We start from the raw sequence: 17,646 nt of genomic DNA, 5'->3' as shown, positions 1-17,646 counted from the left end.
ACAAGGACAGCTGGGTTTGTCTTTAGGTGTCAGGCCTGCATGTGTTTCCTTTTAAGTCTGCCCCCTCATTCTGCAAAACAGACATGAACTCAGGTGATGAGTCAGGCTGCAGGAGCAGTGTGGGGTCACAGGAAGCCCCCCCGACCCCGGTCCCCGATGGGGGCTCCATGGTGGTGGCTTTCCCCTCCCTGGAGTCTGACGTCGTCCCCATGTCAGGACCCTGGAACTGCCATGCCCACTCGATGTTCCAGTCTCCATCTGGGGAGGGAGGGGAACTGATCACGTGAGATGGTCCCATGGCAATGGGATTACAGTATCTGGTAGCCAATGGCTCTGAAACTGTCTCAGCTCCAGGAAAGTCCGGGGCTGAGGCCAGCGGCTACCAGGGTCCTTGGGTTGTCTCTGGGGATTGTGGAGGCCCCTTTTCCTCAGGTCCCTCTGCAAGAGATGAGATGGGAGGAGAGGCTTAGTGAGGCTCCGGGTCCCAGCCTCCTTCCCAGCAAGTCAGAGCAGCCCTGCTGCCTGGAAAAGGCTGCCGCCACGGGACCATCCCAATATTCTTTGTTTCTTGGCCTAGTCTTTGGTGTGAACGAACAATCCATAATTACCAACCCAAGATACCCCAAATCCTGGTGCTTGGTTCACCTCTCAAATATACTCACTGACTGACCCCTCTGGCCACACGATGCCTTCATCTCCAGCCCAGCTCTTGGCCCTGCCACACAGTGACCTCGAAATGCAAAGGGGGAGCCACAGCCCCACCTCGGCCAGTTCTGAGCCTCAGACCCTCGGACCCTCGGCCTCAGCGACCTCGCTGCCAAGGGGCAAACTCTGAACCTAACTGACTGCAGGACGGCTGTCCCTGTGACCAGCATGACTACCTGCTGGGGCCCTGGTCAGAAGTCATCCCTCCAACCACATGGAGGCTGGCGCCCTAGGGCCACTCACCTGGCCGCTGAGGCCAGTCCACAACCCAGGGTCAACATGGGGGTCGGGATCCCTCTCCCTTGCACGGGGGTCTTCTGCCCTGGCCTGCTGGGCTGACTCCACACACTGGGAAAGGGATATTTGACACCACCAGTGATTAGCAAACCAGTTGCACACCTGCTCAGCAGTCGAGCTCCTCTCAAGGACAAGTCATCCTACCCCCAAAAAACAAAACTTCCAGCCCTGCTTCCATTCTCTGAGCACAGGAGTGCGCAGAGACGGCTCTGACAGCTCATTCCATCGAGAGAGGGAGCGGGAGCCCAGCTGAACTCTGCGCGGACAGCGGGAACGGCACTCGGTGCACGGTGCGCTGGATAAGAGAACGAGTCCGGAGCAAGTGCGCGCGGAGACAGCGCTCAGCGCAGGCGGGTCCCGCGGTCGATGCCTCCCCAGGACGCCCCCATCTCCGGGCCTGCTCGGCGACGGCGGGGCGGTTTACGCAGCCGCACGTCCACGTCCCACTGGGCAGGTCCTTGCTCCACCTGGAAAGAGCGCCCAGGGCCACCCTGAGACCTTGCAGGGTCAGGGCTGCGGAACCGCGCTGCCTTTGCCGTACAAAGCCACTGGGTGGCGGAAGAGCGCTTCGGCCGGCATTGCCTGGAAACGACCCGCGCATCTGAACCTGCGCGTTTTCCCTTTCGCGGAGCGACCCCAGGCTCCCGCCTCCAAAGACAGGAACGCAACGCGCTGGCAGAGCTTGCTGATTGGATAGGGCAGAGAAGTGGGCGGAATGAGCATTAGGAGAGCCTGTCATTGGATAAGAAAGAAAAGTGGGCAGGACTGGTTGAATAGGAGCGAGAAGTGGGCGGAGCTAGTACTGAGATCCTGCAACTGGACAGGCATGAAGTAGGTGGGGCAAGCACTGAGGACACCCTCCCAATTGGACAAGAGAGAGAAGTGGGCAGAGTGAGCATTGGTAGAATCTGCTGATTGGGCAAGAGACAGAAGTGGTAGGAGCAAGGACTGCAGAGAAGGCTGCTATTGGATGTTAGGGAGAAGACGCCAGCACAAGAAGGTGGAGAGCCCTGCTGATTGGACAGGCGAGATAAGTAGGAGGAGCGAGCACCGAATGGAGCCAACAGTGAAAAGAGCCCTGACAACTGGACAGGGGGAAGCAGTGGAACCAGAGTTAGGGTTACAGTCACGGTGACAACCAGAAAGGAAATTCCAGCGGGGCTGTCCACTGCACCAACCCAAAACTATGACCCGATTCCTAACCCACCCTAACCCAGCCAAAACCAAACTCCAAACCCTAACACTAAATGCAAAACGCTGATCCAGACTCGAACCTGGACCTAGTGCAAACCCAAACCTGAACCCTAACCCTAACCTCTAACCCCTAATCCTGACCCTAGACCCTAGCCCTGACGTTGACCCTAAACCCTGACCCTAACCCCTAACCCTGACCCTGACCCTGAGGGGAGACATAGAGGAAAGAGATTCACGGGTTTGCGCATTCAGTGACACAGTACATTTTCTTCGTTAGTCAATGTTAGCACTTTCTATCTGACCTAAAGAATGATGTTCAATAAACTGTCTTCAACAATTGATCAACACTTTCTAACAAGATGGAGTGAAAATATAAAGTGTAGGGATTGATACTAGTCCTCATACACTTATCTATAGTTACGAAGGTTGATTTTTTTCTCTCAAAACCGAAGCAGCACATGTCTTAGATTACTTTCCAAAATTAGAAAGCTCATGCAAAAGGCAACTCTAAATTGATCTTGCTTGTCTAGGATTTATTGTGTTCTCTTGGGATGAACAGTTTAAATTTATACTAAAAACATTCAGAACTGTAAACCAAGCATAAATTTACAGCATAAATGGTTATACAACATCTCCAGGGCAGGAATGGGGAACATGAGGCATGCAGTGGCTCAAAACTTAAGCATGTTGTGTACTTCAGAGACACCTGCTCTCCTGTTCCATTTGGTCATTTGTGTACATCGCTTTCCCTAACAAGTCCAAACAAAGGGTGGTCAGCTGGGTCCTAGCACTTGCACCTAATGCAAAATTTAGTTGTATTTGTTTTAATGACATTTTCAAAAACACCATAGAATTTGATACACATCGTCAAAAAATAAACGACAAGTTTATATCTAATTTCTGTAGACAAACAAGAATGGGTGCCTTAGGGAATGAGGTAAAACATTCCAGTTTGACTACATTTGGAGAAAAAATAGTTGCACTTGGTAAACTTAATTTCAGAATCACTAAATACACATTCTTTTCTACGGGTGAAGCTTTTATTATCTCAAATAATAACTGTAACCAGAAATATATGAGGATTTTATAAATTGAGCCTTTGGGGCTAATGCTGGTTATAACTTATAATAAAATTAGGGGCAGGCTTAACTTTTTGTGGACTGATGTTAAGGAATATTATTAATGCCTTTTGGCTCTACTCCAGTTTTCTTCTACATAGTTATATTCTTAATTAAAAAGTAATTTAAAGTGTCATAGTACTGATGTTATATATTCAGAAAGTTGCTTTACTAGAATTCAGAATAAATCTCGTATCATTGTGTTACTCTTGATGACTAATATTCTGCATATATCTATTGAATTAATATGTTTATATGGCATTATTAACATTAACAAATATTACAAATTAATCAAAATGTTTTCAAGTCATAATCATACCTTACTCCATTTTTTTGTGTAATTGCTACCCAATTTGGGGAAGCCATTGATTTTCAACTGTCAAGTCAACTAGAACGTTGCCTATAAAGTAATTAAAATGTATGGCCTTTCCTAAATTCATAAGATATAAAAACCTGAAGAAACATAAAACATCTAGAGAATTTCTCTAGTTATTAAAAAAAGGAAACCAAAGTCCAGAGCTGTAAAATTATTTTCCCAGCATGGCAGAATGTATCCTATTCACTTATTTACTTAAACATTCACTGTCACCAACCATCAGAGAATAAGTGAATAGATGAATAAACGATAGATTACCTAATTACATGGAGACACTGTGCTAAATATGTTAAAGATAGAGAACAAAGGCAAATCCTCTCCCTCAAGTAATTCATTGTGTGCTGGGGACTAGGTGTGAAGATCCATTGGATGTGTTAAAGTAAGAGGCAATGGAGGCAGGCTGCATGGGAATCCATGGAAGCCACACATTGTAGCTGAGCTCAGGCGTTGTGAGAGTGCATTATGTGCCAGTGATCATTGCTATTATAGGAGAAACCTCAGCATCCATGAAAACACAGAGCTGGGGGTGGGGGAAGAAGGAAAGAAGGATTCCTGAGAGATAATGTATAAGCTGACTTTTCAAAGGTGAGTAATAATTAACTAGTTAATAGTCAATATCAGCATGGTCCATTGAAGATCAACAGAATCATCTGGAATTAAGCTCAAATTGGGTTTTTCTTCTCACCATTTGTATAACCTTATATGTGTAATTAAACTCCTTCCTCATCTTTAAAATGTAATGATGCCTACTTGCATAGTCACTGTGAGAACTAGAAAGAATAGATATAAATTTCTTACTCCAATGTGAGTATCAATACGCTTTCACAGCTATTAATGATTTAAAGATGATGGTGGACAGATACCAATACCAATTTAATGCACATTTTCAAATAGCTAGAACACTTTTAATGTTCCCAACATAAAGAAATGATAAATGTTTGAGGCGATTGATATACTACTCACCCTAATTTGACCACTACATGTCATATAGATATGTGTGTGTATGCATATATATATTTAAACATTATACTGTACCCCATAAATGTGTATAATTGTTATGTCGATTAAAAATAACACAATAAATTTTAAAGTACAAAAAAACATGCAAAGTGAAAGACGCTGATCACAAAGGAATACATATTGTATAATTCAATTTTTATGACATAAGCAGAGTAGGCAAATCTATAGGGACAGAAAGTAGATTGATGGTTACCTAGGCATGGGGGACTGGGTAGAAATGTGAAGCAAATGCTAATAGGGGTCATGAAAATGTTCTACAATTAATTGTGGCGATAGTTACACAATGCTGTAAATATACTAAAAGTCATTAAATTGTACTCTTACATGGGTGAATTGTATGGTATATGAATGATATCTCAATAAAGCTATTTTTTTAAAAAAGATGATGGTGGGAGTGTCTGGGCAGAGAGAATAGCACACACTGAGGGTTGAATTCTAGGCATGACCGGTCCTGGGAACTGACAGAGTTCAGTGCAGAGAGACTGGTGGGAGGCTGAGAGTGAGAAGAACGAGAGCAGGCAGCCCTAGGTCAGGACAACGAATTTGGAGTTAACCCTAAAGATGAAGACACTGAAGGATTCTAAGCAGAGGTGTGTTAAGATCAGACTTTTACTTTAGGTTTATCTTTTTGGCCCAAGTTGTAAAGGATCAATGAGGGAGTGTAGGATTAGAGGAAGAAAACCTTCAGGGAGGTAATATCCAAAGGAGAGATGATGAGGGCTAAACCAGAGAAGTAGTGGTAAGGAACTGGGGAAGGAGACAGGTTAGGAAATACTCAGAAATAGAACTGTAGATGCTGGTGACTGATCAGGTGTTGGAGAGGGAGGCTCAGACCCTTAATCCAAACTTCATGGATTAAGTTTGAAAGGACTGTGGATCATTCAGCTGGGAAAGTCCAGGTAAAGGAGAAGATACAGGGGAGCTCAGAGCAGGACCTGGGCCTCCAGTCTCTTCTGGACAATAGCCATATAGAGCCAGTGAGTTGAGGTCTGTGAGGAGCAGGGTGGAAAGTAGGGAGTGGTTACGTGAAGTTTCATTAGGGTTATTTTCTTTATAGAATTTTTTTTAAGATAGGAAAACATGACAATGTTTATAACTTGGAAAAAAAGTACAAGTTGTGAAAGGGAGGGGTTGAATCCAGAGAGGGGAGGAGTAATTTGGGAGAAGAGAGACAGTGCTTGGCTGAAATGGGAGGTGAGTGGAGAAAGCGGTGTAGATGGAGAGCTGGGTAACAATCAACCTTACAATTTTAGTGACTTGCAACCACAAATTTAGTTTTTTTTCACTCATGAGTTTGTGGGTCAGCCGAGGTTTGAAGGTCTTGACTCGGCTCATCTGGTCTTAGATCCAGGTTCAAGTATGGCCCAGGCATGCTCTAGCTGTCTTATTCAGAGGCTCAAGCTGAATGGGTTACAGATACCCAGGAGTAACTGGTGATGACAAAGTGAGAGAAGGCAAGGGCAGCCCCGCAAACATTTCAAGACCTGCTTGTGTCAAATCCACTAGCATTCCTTTGGCCAAAACAAGTTACATGGTCAAGGAAGTATACTCTGTCCAACCACAAGGGAGTCACAAACTGGGTCCAACAATTCAGTCTACAACACCTGGCTTGTCAGTAATCTCACCTGAGAACCTGTCAGTTACCTGCTCCATTTACACATATGAGAAAAAAATTGTAGCTTATCCTTTGCCTGATTCCACGGTATTTAGAGTAGAAACATCACGGGACAGGGCTTGGATTCAAAGATTGGCCCCATCACCAGGATACGTAATTTGTTCTTTGGCAGCTCTTTTTCCTCTTCTGCCTAATAGGAAATAAGAATTCTGTGAACAGATATGATAGGATACACATATAAAGACATTGGTCAGATATGATATATATGGAGTTGAAAAGAGAGTTGTTTAACAAGATTTTTAAACTTAGGGTTTATTCGTGACCATATCCAATTTCAAACCAAGTCATGCATTTAATCTTGATTTGCTAAGAAAATTTGCAAACTAAGCCAGTACTGATTTTTGTGGTTAGGGATAACAGAAAACCAGTAACTGTGTTCTCACCATAACCAAGCTTAGGATATTCACCCCAAGGCCAAAAAAAAAAAAAAAAAGTTCCAGAAGTGGGGTCAGTGGCTTTGCATAAGCATGGACTGTGCAGAGTGTATCTTCCTCCACCAAATAGCACATGGTTGACCTCTTCACTTAAAGGAGACATACTCAACAATGTGTGTCCCGCTGTGGTCTCTGCCCAGTGTATACTGTGCATGCGCATTCAAGAGAAACAAGGTTTAAGGTTTAACCAAAATGCATTCAACAGCAGATATTTGAAGCTTACTTGAAAAAGCCTCAGACTGCTCAAGACGGGTGCTGGCTGTTGAATGTTGAGACAGACTTTTCAAAACCAGATGCAAACTAATGCAGTCATCTGACACTTGGTGTGGCTTGAAAAAAATGTATTGATCTGGTCTTAATTTTGATCAATTGTTTCAAATGTGCTATTTTTATTTTCTCATTCACCTAAACATTTCCACTTCCTTCTGCTGAAATTAAGGGACAGAGAAAGACATCTGTTGGTTGGTAGGCTCAGAATTCCATTCATCTAAAAGCCAGCTAAGCCCTAGCTATATGCAGACATGGAGGAAAGTTGAGCCATGCAAAACTTCTCTTAGGAGTCCTATTTAATATTCATCAGCTTTCTTGTTGACTGCTTCGAATTCAGCAGGTCCTCCTTGGTTTCTCTTTAAGCACCTATTTCCATGGTGGGTTAGAGTGAGGGACAGTGTTGCAAAGGCAATTAAAATGTTGACAGATTGGGATCACATTTTGTTTATAATTAAAATAAATTTCTGTGGATAGCATCCAAAGTTTCTCACTGACTAAAGAACTCAGATATTGGGAGGCTGCTAAATTAGGGTAAATGCTAAACAATCTGGCAGATTCGATTTGTGACTTGAGGGGAGAAGGGACGTATAGTTAGAGGGATTTCCAAATTTGGTATTGAGGTTATCACTATCAAAGAAAAGGAAGTTGAAATTAATTACTGAAGTTAAAAGCTGGAGTTTGAAGGATTTACAAGCCAAAATTTACTGACAGACTTTTAAAAATTTTTAAATCTCAAACATTAATAAGAGCAATTAATAAAATTATCAAATTGTTCTATTATAGTTCTTGGTATTAAAGGCTGTAAACCATCTGGATCCTCAGGGTATCAAAAAAGTAAAGACATTCATGAATTACCAACTGGGAATCTGAGTTCTGAATCAGGACTTTCACCCTCAGTCCTCTGGGGCATTTTCAGTGATTCAGCAGAAAGCCTTACTGACACAGTGCTGGCAGGTGGTAGGCATCAAATCAGTGTTTGCTGAGTGGATCTAGTTCAACGCCTTCAGGTTGTGAGTGAAGAGCCTGAAGGTCCACATAGTTAGGTAGCTGGCCAAGGTCACACAGATCATAAGGGAAAGAATGACAAGAAGCCACTTAGATACTGAGGCAGAGAATAGCCTGAGGAAGCCGAGAGACAGAGTCCAGCTTTGTCACCAAAATGGAGAATGTGTAAGATGAAGCACAGAAGAGTAGTGGGGCAAGTGCCCTCATTCCATAGATGATCCAGTCTCAATCTAATAAAACATCACATACCCCACCCAAAGAGCAGGGTTTGTTAAAATGGCAGAGCCCGGCAATTGCATAAAATTTAAAACTTTACAAGCAGAGGTTCAACTCCTCTTCTTAACACCATGCCCACTATAAACCTTCTACTCCTTATTATACCTGTACTAGCCGCCATAGCATTTCTCACAAAAACTTCATATATTAAAACATATTTTAAAACTCCAAATATTTATAAACTCCTGTTCTGGGGTCATTTGTTTTCTATAATAAAAAGTAGTGAAAAGAACACTGTGTAACAGTGAATAATCCCAGGTTCAAGTCCTGCTGCTGTTAATTGGGGTGTTGGATGGAACACAGCTCTCCATGTATCAGTTTGCTCATTTGTGAAAAAATAAGTAAAAAATAAAACATTCAGAGCAGATGATTTCTAAGGTTCCACCCAACCTTAAAATGTTATGATTCTGGGAAATTTTATGTAATAACATTTCTTTACTGGAAAACAAAAATTTTGGCTTGCTCTTTTGACTGGGGATTTAGTTTAGCAAAAATATTATTGCTCATCCTTTGAGAATGTGAAACTGTCAGGTAAACACGAGGAAAAAATTTAAAACAGAAAATCAGTCAGGGAAAGAAAATACTTGTCAGGTGTTTTAGAATCAGAGAAACCCTAGTTTACATAATAAAGCATCACATAAACTGGCAGCAAGACTGTCCCACAATCCACAAAGGAGAGAGCTTTAAGGATATAGCCATGAAAATTGCAAGCAAAATAAAAAATGAAAGTTTCCCTGATGATATTCTTTCCAGTATCTCTAAGACAGTTCCTTAACCTCCAATTACATTTATTAATAGTTACTGAGACTTTAAACTCTCTGGTCTAAAGTTCTTTGGTGACTTCCATTGATGTTATTGGATGGTCCAAACTTCTCAAGCCAATGGTTCATGGCCCATCACGAGCTTACCGCTGTCTATCCTCCATCTTGACACTGACTCTCCTCTTCTCAGCCTGGTCAAGTGCATTGTACTTCTGCCCACTCATTCCTTAAGTTTCCCTCTGTCTCTGTGCCCTCGTACTTGTGACAGAATGCTTTCTCTCTCCTTAAGAAAAGCAACTAAGTGGGGAGAAGGGGGGACCAACACTCCCCTGAGCACACTCTTTAAAACAGGTCAAGTAAGCATATTGATTGGTAAGACTATGACAAAAGGTATTGAAGAAGCTATGGGAAGACAAGATCACTTCTCTAAAATGACAACCACATTGTAGGGGCATTAATGCTCCACGTTGTAGGAGTATTGTAGGTGCTCCTCCCTGTGTCCCCAGTGATGACAGAAACTGGTGGTGCTTCCACACTTCACCCTCTCCTGGGACAGGATATATGGTTAGTCATCTTCAAGGGGATTTGGCCTTCATATCATTGGGAAAGGGCCTGGTCTCAAAAGAGCTTAATCAATAAGCAACCATATTATTTCTCAATATGCTATAGGTCCAACATTATATGCACATTATTGTGTATGGTTACTTTTTTTTTTTTTTTTTTTGAGACAGAGTCTCACTCTGTCACCCAGGCTGGAGTGCAGTGGCGCGATCTCAGCTCACTGCAAGCTCTGCTTTCTGGGTTCATGCCATTCTCCTGCCTCAGCCACCCAAGTAGCTGGGACTACAGGCGCCCACCACCACGCCCGGCTACTTTTTTTGTATTTTTAGTACAGACAGGGTTTCACTGTGTCAGCCAGGATGGTCTCGATCTCCTGACCTCATGATCCGCCTATCTCGGACTCCCAAAGTGCTGGGATTACAGGTGTGAGCCACCACGCCAGGCCCATGTATGGTTACTTTTTAAATAATTTATGAGAATATAAGAGAAAAAAGTATGCATTTATATTGTTTTTAAAATAATTATATAACTATCTTTACTGGTTTGTGTGTGTGTGTGTGTGAATTCAAATTACGATATGGAATCACTTGATCTCACCCTGTAGAACTTCCTTTAGTATTTCTTATAAGGTGAGTCTGCAAGTAATAAATTATCTGTTTTTGTTTATCTGGGAAAACCTTTATTTTTACTTCAGTTTTGAGTAATACCTTTGCTAGATATAGGATCCTTAGTTGACAGTTTTTTACTTTGAAAAATATGAATGTGCCATCCCATTGTCTTCTGGCCTCCATCTTTTGTGACATGAAGTCAGCTGTCAGTCTTACTAGGATTCCATTATAAGTAACATCTTTGCTGTTTTTATAATTTTCTCCTTATCTTTGGCTTTCAGCATTTTTACTATGATGCATTTGTTTGTGGATCTCTTTGAGTTTACCTTACTGGGAGTTTATTGAACTTTTGGAAACTGTTGGTTATTGTTTTTCAATAAATTTGATATTTTTTCCACCCTTATTTCTTCACATATTTTCTCTGGTCCCTTCTCTCTCTCCTCTTTTTCTAGTAACCCTAATATGCATATACATGTGCTGGATGGTGTTCCACATTTCACTGAGGCTCTGTTCAGTTTTTTCTTCATTCTTTTCTCCTCTCTATTTTTCAGCTTGCATAACATCTATTAATCTTTTTTCAAGTTTTCTTTTTCTTTTTTTCTGCTAGTTCAAACCTTTTGAGTCCCTACAATAAGGCTTTCATTTCAGTTGTTGAACTTCTCAAGAATTTCCATTTAGTTCTTTTTTTATAATTACTCTCCTTATTGATATTCTCAATTTGATGCAATATTATTATCATACCTTCATTTACTTCTTTTTTTTTTTTTTGAGACAGGGTCTTGTGCTGTCATCCAGGCTGGACTACAATGGCATGATCATAGCTCACTGCAACCTCCACCTCTTGGGTTACAGCAATTCTCATGCTTGAGCCTCCTGAGTAGCTAGGACCACAGACATGTACCACACTGGGTGTGTGTGTGTGTGTGTGTGTGTATTTTTAGGATAAATGGGGTTTCTCCATGTTGACCAGGCTGGTCTCGAACTCATGGCCTCAAGAGATTCACCTGCCTTGGCATCCCAAAGAGCTGGGATTACAGGTGTGAGCCACCGCACCGAGCACATTTACTTCTTTAATCAAACTTTATGTCTACCTTAGAGCCCTTTTTTTTCTGTTAAACCGTACAGCTGGTCACTCTCAATGGCAGTTTCTGCTCACTCCTGCTAATCCCCCAGTCAGTATATGGGACATAATTTCCTGTTACGTGGCACACTTTATAATTATTGTTGTAACTGGACATTTTAGAGAATATATTGTAGCAACTCTGTGTACTGATAATCCCCCTTGGAGCTTGTTACTGTTATTTAATTATTTGTTTAGTAATTGGCTGAATTATTTTAGTAAAGTCTATTCACTCCTGTAAGGTACATGGATGTGCTTTGGTCAAGGAACAGGCTGAGGCAAATATCCAGGCATGCATGACTCAGTGAGTTTGGAACACAGGCACACACCTCCACTTGTTATATAACCTGTTTGTGTAAGTTCATTCCTGACTCTGAGCCACTATTGTCTGATAAAGGTATAATTGCCCTGCTGACACTGTGTACAGAGCATGGCTTGGCTCAGCTCAACATGGCTCATGTGCAAGCACTCATGCCCAAAGAGAGGGAAAGAGCCAAAGCTGTCCATCTTGCAGACGGACAGGAGGGAGCAAGGACGCAGCTCAGCTTGCTCATGCCCAGGGAGAGAAAGAGTTCAGCTGCTGATCTTGAAGGCAGCAGGTTGATGGTAGGTTGGTAGGTTGGTTGGTTGGTTGGTTGATTGGTAGGTTGGCAGGCTGGTAATTACTGCTATTACTATTGCATCTATCATTTTTTTCTTTCCCTTGGCCCACTTTATTTTTAAATGATGCAGACTTTGTGTCTTTCTGCAGCAGTAGACTTCCTGTCTCTTTAAAACGTTTTCAAAGAGAAAAGGGGGAAGATAGGCTTGTGGCTCCCCAGAGAGAGAAGTCAGCTATAGATGCTGTCTAATGCCAAATGCCAGTTCCCTTAGACTCAGTCACTGCGGACTCCCCTGCAGCACTTGGCGATGACTATTCCCTCTTTCAGAGTTGCCTCTTTTGGGTTCCAGGACCCTGCTCTCTCCTGTTTTTCCTTCTACCTTCTGGCAATTCTTCTCTGTAAGCATCCTCTATGGGCTCCTCTTTTTTTTTTTTTTCTGTCTAGTCCTCTTCAATTTCCCTCCTGCCAAGCCTTGGTGGTCCACAGGGTCCTGCCCTCTGCTGTCTTCTCTGCACAGTTCATCAGCCTCTAAGAGCCTCACAGTGCAGATAAGCACTGAGGATAACATAAGTCACGCAGGTGTGTATGCTTCGTAAGGTATACAGGGGAGTCACATCATGCACACAAATGACTGTTTATGCACAGCAAAACAAAATCTAAACAATGTGTATGTGCCCAGGAAGAACAAGATGAGAGGTGACAATCTGCCATTTTATGCCAGGTTATCTCAGGATGTGTCGGGCCCCCAGGAGGTACAGTTTTTGACTGCATACAGTCAAGATAAGGGTGTTCCACACAGCCTACACAAGCCAAACTACTGCTCAACTCATGAGGCAGCCAGCTCCTCAGATGTGAGGGGGAAAGTTGCCTGCATTGGCATTATTGAGAGAAATTTATCTCTGTGTCATCAGAACTTACAGGTGATATAAGGAACCCCACTGCGTGTAATTTTGACTCTTTGAGATGGCTTGAGACCTTAACCCAGAATAAGATGAAACACCACCCACCTAGTCCCCTAGATGATCAGAAGTTGTGATGCTTGCACTGGAAGGATGAGAACAGCAAGTCTGAAGGTTCGACTAAAAGACTATAGGGAAGAGATCTTGCTCAGAATTGAGGTTTCTTTTAAAAGATAGTTGTGAGTTGATTATTATCCTGAGCTATTTATTCAGCTCATTCCTATTTCCAGCCCCCAGGTGGAAATTTCTGTGGGTTTCCCAACATCTTGCCCATGACCAAGAGCAATTGTGTTGCTTCTGTGAGGTCCAGACAGAAACGTACGTCTTCTCTGTGCTTTTTTTCTTACCTTTGTGTTTATAGTTTTAAGTTTGAAAATGCTCTATTACCTCAGGATGCGCTAGGCCACATTAACAGAACATGCAAAGCTGACAAAAACAAAACAAACAAGGCAGTCAACGAATGCTAAGGGAACCACAAGATGGCTTTTCTCCTTAGGGGCTTGCTGGCTTGAAAGAAAGTTGTACCATATTCTGGAAACAGGAACAAAATAACTCGTCAAAACTCCCAGACTAGAACTCACTTAGGTGCTGGGAAAGAGGTTTATGCTTAGGGGAGAGACAAGAAACTAAGCTCCAGGTATTTATGCTAAGTAAGATTAGGGCAATATGGTTTCAAAAAAATACACCGACGGGAATAGAGTATGTCGAGTACATTGGTAGTCTTCTGCTGTATGAGATGACTCCTCAAATCACATTCTGTACCAGCCTTCAAAAAGATAGGCCAGAATCCCAGAGGTTCAAAAGTTAGTCTATTTGAAAAGATAAAGGGGAAGCAGAACAGAGGGCTTTGGTTAGACTCAGCAATGATTTTGACAATGGACACTTGCTTAGTACTTATGTTTGCAAGTTTCTCTCTCTTTCTCTTTCCTTTCCTCCTTCCTTCCTTCTATTTATTCTTTATTCACCTATTTATTCAATTATTCAGTAAATATTTATTAGGGACATGCTGGTGGCAGATCCTGTGCCAGCACTGGGGGATGTTCCAGGAAACGTGGTAACACACAGTCTACTATCAAGAGGGTCAGCATGAGGTAGTCAGTATAAGCTTAACAGAAGTCCCTGCTTATTCACACTTTTGGTTTTGTTTTCCAAGGTTTCAGTTACCTGTGGTAAAACAAACCCTGAAAATATTACATAGAAAATTTAAATAATAAATAATTCATAAGTTTTAAATAATTTTCATTGCTACCTACTGTTACATTTGTAACAATATTTTACAACTAATATGATAAATAACTATTTTATTTTTTGTTAATCTCTTATGGTACCTAACTTATAAATTAAAGTTTATCATAGGTACATGTGTGCATAGGAAAAAACACAGTATTTATACAATTTGATGCTATCTGTGGTTTCAGGCATCCATCCACAGATTATCTTGGAATGCATCCCCTCTGGACAAGGGAGGATTACTCTATACACATGCAAATGTGTATATTATTACACATTTATTACAAATATAATACGTCTAAAACAGGTGGTGCAGACAAACTCTATAAAGTCTCAGGAAGGAAGGATCACCATGGACTGTGGAAAAAAATGAGGTGCAAGAACATTTTATGATGTATATAAGGCTTCACATAGTTTATGCAGTGTGCAATTCTGAGTTCTCCAGAAAAGCAGAACTAACAGGAGATAGATAGATGACAGACAGCTAGATGGGTAGATAGATGATGGAAGGATGGATGGACAGATGATGGGTGGATGGATAGATGATAGATGGATAGATGATGGATGGATGGATAAGTGATAGATAGATAGATAGATAGATAGATAGATAGATGATAGAAGATAAGTAAATGGATGGATGAATGTATCAGATGATGGATGTGATAGATACAGATAAATAGAATGGAATGGATGACTAGGTAGACTGGCTGGCAGATTGGATAAATAGATGTGATGGATAGATAGGTGATGGATGGATGGATAGATGATGGATAAATGGATGGATAGATGGATGGATGGAGAGATAAATGGATGGATTAATAGATGATGGATAGATAAATGAATAGAAGGATAGCTGGATGGATGGATAGATGACAGATAGATGAATGGATGGATAGATGGATGGATGGATACATGATTGATGGATAGGTGGATGGATGGATAGATAGACATATCTATAGATAGATAGATTGATGCATAGACAGATGATGAATGGAGGGATAGATGAATGGATGGATCAGGGATTTATAATGGGAATTGGCTCACACACATTGTAAAGGCTGAGAAGTCCCGTGATGTGCTGTCTGCAAGCGGGAGGCACAGGGAAGCTGGTGACACGTCAGCTACAGCTCAGTCTGAGTCCAAAGGCCTGAGAACCAAGAAAGCTGATGGTGTAACTCGCAGTTGGAGGCCAAAGGACTGAGAAATCAGAGGCCACTGATGTAAGTCCTAGAGTCTGAAAGGCCTAAGAACCTGGAGTCCTGATGTCTAAGGGCAGAAGATGGTGCCCAGTTCCAGGAGAAATAACAGATTTGCCTTTCCTATGCCTTTTGGTTCTGTCTGAGTCTTGATGGATGGGACGGAACCATCCACATTGTGAGAGGGTGGATCTTTACTCAGTCACTGATTCAAATGCCAGTCTCTGCCAGAAACATGCTCACAGACACACCCAGAAATAACACCTTACCAGCTATCTGGACATCCCTTAGCCCAACCAAGTTGACACCAGATATATTTGAGATGGAGTCTCACTCTGTCACCAGGCTGGAGTGCAGTGGCACGATCTCAGCTCACTGTAACATCCACCTCCCAGGTTCAAGCGATTCTCCTGCCTCAACCTCCCAGGTAGCTGGGATTACAGGTACCCACCACCATGCCCAGCTAATTTTTGTATTTTTAGTAGAGACAGGGTTTCACCATATTGGTCAGGCTGGTCTTGAACTTCTGACCTCAGGTGATCCGCCTGCCTTAGCCTCCCACAGTGCTGGGATTACAGGCATGAACCACCACATGCAGCCTGAGACGTTTTTGTTACAAAGCTTTTAAATTCTATTATGCACATCTCTAACATGATGGCAGGTGTAGAAATTGATATCTCAGTACAGAGAGCCTCTGAAACACAGCAGTGCCAGCCCAAGTTTACCGCAAGTGAAGGTGAGGAAGTTGTAACCCAGTACAGAAGAGTTGGACTATGGGTAATGAGGTTTCCACGGGACCGCCAAGATAATGCAGAGACATTCAGTTAAGAGACATTCAGTTAAGAGCATTGGGGTTTTACCTGTACACGGGTGTATGCTGAGAGAGGTCCCAGTGAGGACAACCTCTCCACCATGGTCTCACACTCCTGAAAGCAAATCCATGAGGTATGATGAGGGAAAGTGGTTTGTTCAAATGGGTCTTTGGTTTGTCAGTTTGAGACTGGTTACCACAGAGTTCAGTGTGGGTCACCTGCTGGAATTTTAGTCTGTGGATTTTAGGGACTGGCTGAACACTCACATGGAAAGTAAATACAGAGGATGCAGTTGAGTCACAGACCACAAGCAGTCATGTCAGGCTGTTTCTCTGCTGACCCTGATCAGCTCTCTGAGTGTGGCTGTTGTTTGGGGCCCTGACCACTTGGTTTGTGTAATTTCTTGCACCCTCTGGATTAAAAATTCTGAGAATCCATAATCTCATTAAACTCAGGTTTTATCCTATCCAAGATTTGTTCCAAAAGACAGCATGCTGGAGTCATGCTAGGACATGCTAGTCAGTGCTAGGGCTAGAGTAACTCACTGCTGCACTGTGCTCCCGTCCTTCCTGTGTTGGGGGCTCCACTTTTACCCTCATCCTGTTCCCACATCCCACACTCCCACCTGGCCCCTAACTGTTCAGGGGATCACAATCAGGGCATGTCTCCCACATGGCTTCAGGTGCAAAAAATTAACTGCCCCCCCGCCCCTGTAAAAGCATATTTATCTCACATTTCATTTTCCAAGAGCTCAATCTTGTGCTAAATAATTGGAGATCAAGTTTCTGGCTATTAACAAATACAAAAGCATTACTAATGGAAACTCGTAATATATGACCATCTCCTAAACTTTTTTACATTTTGAAAGAAAAATCACTGGGACAAATGCCTAAGCCCCAAAGAAATAGCTCTCCCGTGTTGCATATTTAGGCACTCAGGCAGAACTGACAGAGGCCTCATCGTTAATACAGTAACAACAGATACAAATCCTGGAGTACTAATTACATGTCAGGCCCTATACTAAGTGCTTCTTACATAATATATCAGGAAATTATCATGAGAAGCTTATGAGGCAGATATTATTATTCCTGTTTGAACAGGTAGAAAAAAAGATGCCGAACGAAGTTAAGTAGGCTGCCTAGGTCATACAGCTAACAAATGGCAGAATTGGGCCAAACATTTAACCTCCACATGTTAATGTCTTTTAGCAAGAGATTTTCAACAGAGAAGTCAAATTAGATCACAGGTATTTGCCTCTTGTGCTTAAACAGGCTCTTATCAGAGCTAGCCTTTGGCTTTTTTCCATGAGAAAATTTTACGGAATTTATTTTGCTATCTTGATCTACAATGCCTAGGAACTCTAGGAACTGGGGATGGAAAGAAAGTCCACTCCCTGAGATGATTTCTTTTTTTTTTTTTTTTTTTTT

The sequence above is a fragment of the Rhinopithecus bieti genome, unplaced genomic scaffold, assembly GCF_001698545.2.
Source record: "Rhinopithecus bieti isolate Rb0 unplaced genomic scaffold, ASM169854v2 scaffold_60909, whole genome shotgun sequence".
NCBI lineage: Eukaryota > Metazoa > Chordata > Mammalia > Primates > Cercopithecidae > Rhinopithecus > Rhinopithecus bieti.
The sequence above is the reverse complement of the archived record's forward strand: the minus strand, read 5'-3'. Positions refer to the sequence as shown.